This window comes from Myxocyprinus asiaticus, chromosome 38, assembly GCF_019703515.2.
Source record: "Myxocyprinus asiaticus isolate MX2 ecotype Aquarium Trade chromosome 38, UBuf_Myxa_2, whole genome shotgun sequence".
NCBI classification, from domain to species: domain Eukaryota; kingdom Metazoa; phylum Chordata; class Actinopteri; order Cypriniformes; family Catostomidae; genus Myxocyprinus; species Myxocyprinus asiaticus.
Window position 1 is genome coordinate 28,598,308 of NC_059381.1, and position 6,573 is coordinate 28,604,880.

General features: G+C 44.0%; 1 pseudogene; it reads left to right on the plus strand.

Annotated features, from left to right (window-relative positions):
* The first annotated feature begins 4,089 nt into the window (after window positions 1-4,089).
* LOC127428778 (uncharacterized) lies at window positions 4,090-6,223 on the plus strand (annotated as a pseudogene).
* Window positions 6,224-6,573: the final 350 nt, after the last annotated feature.

Genomic DNA, 6,573 nt, shown 5'->3' on the forward strand with positions numbered 1-6,573 from the left:
CAGCTTGTATAAACACAGCCATCATATCTAAACGCGATCTTCCCATTCACGCAGCCACATCTACTTATTAGGTGCAGATGCAGTTTCCATTCACACAAACAGCAACTCACAACAGCAAAATTCACACAAACAGCAACTCAAATAGTCTTTTCAGGCATGTAATCCGTTTGTTATCTGAAACAGACCACTATCACAAAAGCACCACGATAACAGTGAAAACATGCTGATTGAGCGTGATTATCTGATGCACGCAGCTAAGTCTGTTTACATAAGCACTTGTCACTCACACACACACACAATATCTGAGAAGTCAAACAGTGCATATAGGCAACCAGACTGCCGATATTATTTGCTCATTTGTTTTTTGTTTTTTTCTATAAAAATGAAACAAATCAAACAAATACAGGACAGCAGACATAACCCATTTGTTCACGTTTACTCTATTATAAATAGTATTTTATCTTATTTTTTTATGACTAGAAATCAAAAATTAAAATAAAATAAATAAATAAATACCTCTACCGGCTGTGCAGTGTCACATGCAAAAATAACTCACTTCAGGGGGCACTACAGGGGAATTTAGACCCTACTCATGAAAAGGTTAACCCTACCCCCCTAACCCAAACCCCAACCCTAAACCTAACTCCAAACTCAGTGGAGTAAAAAAGTAATTTAGAGCTAAAATATAATGTTCACATTCACCATTGTTTTGTGAACGCAATTAATTCCTGGTTTCCATGGGACCAGATCACATGTCTCTGAGGTCAGTAGCACTACAGGGACATGTGAGGGGAAAATGTCTGAAGGGTGATGATGGCCCTAATCAGTAATATGTTGAATAGGGTTGATTTCGGGGTACATGAACATTTGGAAACAACATGTCTATTTCACGTTGGATAATTTAAATGCTTACTTCATATCTTATATACATTTTCATATACAGATACATACAGGTGCATCTCAATAAATTAGAATGTCGTGGAAAAGTTCATTTATTTCAGTAATTCAACTAAAATTGTGAAACTTGTATATTAAATAAATTCAACGCACACAGACTGAAGTAGTTTAAGTCTTTGGTTCTTTTAATTGTGATGATTTTGGCTCACATTTAACAAAAACCCACCAATTCACTATCTCAAAAAATTAGAATATGGTGACATGCCAATCAGCTAATCAACTCAAAACACCTGCAAAGGTTTCCTGAGCCTTCAAAATGGTCTCTCAGTTTGGTTCACTAGGCTACACAATCATGGGGAAGGCTGCTGATCTGACAGTTTGTCCAGAAGACAATCATTGACACCCTTCACAAGGAGGGTAAGCCACAAACATTCATTGCCAAAGAAGCTGGCTGTTCACAGAGTGCTGTATCCAAGCACGTTAACAGAAAGTTGAGTGGAAGGAAAAAGTGTGGAAGAAAAAGATGCACAACCAACCGAGAGAACCGCAGCCTTATGAAATTGTCAAGCAAAATCGATTCAAGAATTTGGGTGAACTTCACAAGGAATGGACTGAGGCTGGGGTCAAGGCATCAAGAGCCACCACACACAGACATGTCAAGGAATTTGGCTACAGTTGTCGTATTCCTCTTGTTAAGCCACTCCTGAACCACAGACAACATCAGAGGCGTCTTACCTGGGCTAAGGAGAAGAAGAACTGGACTGTTGCCCAGTGGTCCAAAGTCCTCTTTTCAGATGAGAGCAAGTTTTGTATTTCATTTGGAAACCAAGGTCCTAGAGTCTGGAGGAAGGGTGAAGAAGCTCATAGCCCAAGTTGCTTGAAGTCCAGTGTTAAGTTTCCACAGTCTGTGATGATTTGGGGTGCAATGTCATCTGCTGGTGTTGGTCCATTGTGTTTTTTTGAAAACCAAAGTCACTGCACCCGTTTACCAAGAAATTGTGGAGCACTTCATGCTTCCTTCTGCTGACCAGCTTTTTAAAGATGCTGATTTCATTTTCCAGCAGGATTTGGCACCTGCCCACACTGCCAAAAGCACCAAAAGTTGGTTAAATGACCATGGTGTTGGTGTGCTTGACTGGCCAGCAAACTCACCAGACCTGAACCCCATAGAGAATCTATGGGGTATTGTCAAGAGGAAAATGAGAAACGAGACCAAAAAATGCAGATGAGCTGAAGGCCACTGTCAAAGAAACCTGGGCTTCCATACCACCTCAGCAGTGCCACAAACTGATCACCTCCATGCCACGCCAAATTGAGGCAGTAATTAAAGCAAAAGGAGCCCCTACCAAGTATTGAGTACATATACAGTAAATGAACATACTTTCCAGAAGGCCAACAATTCACTAAAAATGTTTTTTTTTATTGGTCTTATGATGTATTCTAATTTTTTGAGATAGTGAATTGGTGGGTTTTTGTTAAATGTGAGCCAAAATCATCACAATTAAAAGAACCAAAGACTTAAACTACTTCAGTCTGTGTGCATTGAATTTATTTAATACACGAGTTTCACAATTTGAGTTGAATTACTGAAATAAATGAACTTTTCCACGACATTCTAATTTATTGAGATGCACCTGTATGTACATATAAGGGGAAAATACTAAGTCCTTTAACTGGGTAAAATTTCTTTTAAGTTTGTTTCCATTTTTAATCACCTTTTTGCCTTCACTAGATGAAGTTAACAAGTTAACTAAAGTTCGGGAGCAGGCCACGCCTCAACCAATCAGCTACTTCCCATCAGCGCACTTATACTGAACCAACCTCCTCAGCTCTGTTTGTCTCAGTTTCTCGACAGACTCACTTATCATGGATCCCGAGCTTCAGATGAACCCTTCTGACGATGATTTATTTAGAATAAATTCTCCTTCACCCAGGAAATCATCTCAACAGTCCTCACACAGCCAAATTTCATACTGGCTGCGTTCCGTCGTTCTTATTCCCCAACCTCGCGGGCATTCTCATCCAAGCTCACTGTCAGAGATTTCTCCAACCCCGACTCGATCACAGGACCGCTCTTCTCTGCTCACGGGAACTACTATCCGAGATCGCCACAGGCACAGAAGCCGATGCGATCGATCTCCTCGTCAACAGCGTCTCTCTCATCCATCCACCCACAGTCCTCCTCAGTGCGTTCGTGTGCACGGCACATCTCCCAGACCAGAGACCAGCATCAAGGAGTGGACCATGGCTCGCATTCAACGAGCTCTTAAAGATAAAGGCATCCACTTCAGCTGCTCCAACAATAAATCAAGATTATTTCAACTTTACACAGCATCCAACAATACGTCAGCAACAATAAACTCTAAGCCCTCAATACTTCCGGCATTCTCACACGATCCTCCCACCGTCATTATTGATGTCACCACGCATCCTCCACAACAGCCTCAGCCAGCAGCATTCGCGCCACCTAGTGGAGTCCAAGGGCAAATTCCAGCAATATCTGCTCCTTCTACCTCAGATCTATCCCAGATCATTACATCCTTCTTTTCATCCCTATGCTCACAAACAGCTCCAAATCCTCATGCACTTACATCCTTTCATCCCACCATCCATCCCTCTACCCTTCCTTCAGCTGTTAACAGCAGCACGGCTCCTGTCATTCCCAGTTCCTCTCTATCAACCAACCCAAATCAAATTCCCTTTGCAGTAAACCCAGGAATTCTACCTCTCAATGGATATTTTCAACCTCATCCTATTTCTTCTTTCTTTCCAACTGATCTACCCCTATTCCCCTCCCTCACCTATCCTAAACCCTCCCCTTCCCAATACCCTCACATCCTGCCAATAAACAGTAGCCCATATGTCCTGGCTACAGCAGTACCACCTCCTCGCCCAGCTTCATCAATTCATCGGCCCTCCCCTGTTTCTTCATCCTTACATCTGCAAATTCTATCAGGTAACTACACCGACCTAGCCCAACTTCTTCAGCCATCCCTCTTAAATATCAGCCAGCCCAGAGAGCTGCAAACCAGCCAAGGCCTAATGCAGCTCAGCCACACAATAAATTTCCACTCTAAAGACCTCACCCCTATTGAATTCGCTTTAGCCTTCTCAATTCTCTGCGACATAATTTGCTCTGTCTATCCAGATCAAAGGACCGAGCTAGACGATTAACTATCATTCATTCTAGACATGGCCATATGTTTCGGAGGGACAGGCTTCTACAACTACCACGTTCTTTTCGCCACTCAAGCAGCAGGTCGGTTACAGCAGTTCAACCAAGGAATATACTGGGGCACCCTCTATGCTGAACTCTACTGCCACATTTTCGCAGCCTGTACTTCACTCTCCTGCAAGCTATGTGGAGCCCCGTCACATCCAGCCTCAGTGTGCACTGTCATCACCCCCTTTCACTCTCAACCCTCCTCCTAATGCTAAAACTCAGTACTCAACCAATTATCTACAGCAGCCCCACCTCCTCCTATTATTCGAAAACTCCTCGATATACACCCCACAGTCAACGTTCCCATACCCAAAATCATTGACAAAAGAGGATGACCAATCCTCTACCAAGGAGGCAGAATGGTCTGCAACAACTTCAACCATCTCGGCTGCTTCCTTTCCAACTGCAGACTCCTTCACACCTGCTCCTTCTGTGGCGGTGCCCATGCAAGGAACTCTTGCCCCCACAAACCAACCGCTCTTCCAGACTGACTACTTAAGTATCTCAGCACACCAGTTAAGCTAAAAGCCCTAGCCACCGCCTTACTAAATCACCCCGACAGAGAGTTCATTGACTTCCTTATCAACGGGTTCAAAAATGGTTTCCATCCAGGTATAGAAATAAATCCTGACACTTTTTGTATCCCCCATAACCTCCAGTCCGCCCTCTCTGAACCAGACACCGTTGACACACTAATTGCCAAAGAAGTCCAGCAAGGTTTCATGATAGGCCCGTTCAAAGAGTTTTCTCCATTCCACGTTAGCCCCATTGGCATTGCCACTAGGAAGTATTCCGGAAAAAAGAGATTAATCATCGACCTCTCTTCCCCCCATGGCACTAATGTTCCTAGCACCAATAGCATCATTCCAGCCCCCGACTTCTCTATGCAATACGCAACCATCGACCATGCCATCACTCTCATCCGCAAGGCAGGCCAAGAAGCATGGCTCTCCAAAGTAGACATCACCAATGCTTTCAAAGTCATGCCCATTCGCCCAGAATTCTGGCATTTCTTTGGAATATTCTGGAAAGGAGCTTATTATTTCACAGTGTGCCTCACCTTTGGCTGTAGAAGCAGCCCCAAGATCTTCGACTCCCTCTCGGAGGCCTTATGCTGGATTCTCATCAATAATTACAAGCTTCCCTACGTCCTCCACCTTCTCGACGACTTCCTCATCATCACACCTCCATCCGCGCCTCCACACTCAGGACTTTCCACCCTCGTCAAAGTCTTTTCCAAGCTAGGTGTTCCCCTTTCAAAAGAGAAAACCTTAGGGCCATGCACTTCTATCGAGTTTCTAGGTATTACCTTAGACTGTCTCCTTCCAAGCATCTCTGCCTCCCACAAAAATACATTGCATATCACTGCTCTTACCAAATTATCTTCTAGCAGTCAAGTGCACAAAGCAACAACTGTTAGCCCTCCTCGGTCACCTTAACTACACCATCAGAATAATTCCCCAAGGAAAATCTTTCCTTTCCAACCTCCTAACAAAAGCAGCAACAATCCCTTCCCTCCATGACAAAGTCACTCTGGACGAAGCTTGTAAAATGGTAATGCACCTCTGGCAACAATTCCTGTCTTCATGGAACGGCATATCCTTCTTTTATAATGACTACATCACACAACCCGAAGACATTCAGCTCTACACAGATGCAGCGCCTTCCACCGGCTTCGGGGGATACTACAGCGGCTGTTGGTTCACTTCCAAATGGCCACCCGAGTTCAGCCGCTTCGTCCAACAATCAGACGTTCCCTCATCTGCACTCTACGAAATATATCCCGTCATCATAGCAGCTATCCTTTGGGGGCACGAATGGTCCAGACACTCCATACTCATTCACTCAGATAACTCAGCAGTAGTTGAAATCATAAATAAAGGCCGATATCGTTCCCCAGCCATCATGCCATTCGTTTGCAGACTAACACTAATATCTGCCCAACACCAGTTTCTCATTCAAGCAGCTTACATTCCTGGCTACCACAATACCATAGGTGACTCTTTGTCTTGTTTTTCCTTCCAGAAGTTCAGAACCTTTGCTCCAGAATCAGATATCCACCCCACGCCAGTTCCACCGTTTTCAGCCTCCATCTTCAACTAAATCCACAGTTGGAAGATCTTTCAAATGCTTCACGAGAAGCTATCCTCGACGACCTCGCCCAGAGTACCCTCTCCACTTACCTGACCATTTGGAATTGTTTCAAGGCATACCACTCCTTTTACCGACTCCCTTTTCCTCTAACAGATGTTTTGTCCATTTGCAACTTCATCACTCATACCCATTCCAATCAAAAAATCAGTGCGTCCTCCATTCAGACCTACCTATCCGGAATCAACTTTATCCACAAACTCGCTACCGACAACCAATGCCACTCCATTTCTCATTCTCACGTGTCAATGCTCATTATAGGTCTATGGAAATACGAACCAGTCACCATCACTAAACGCTTG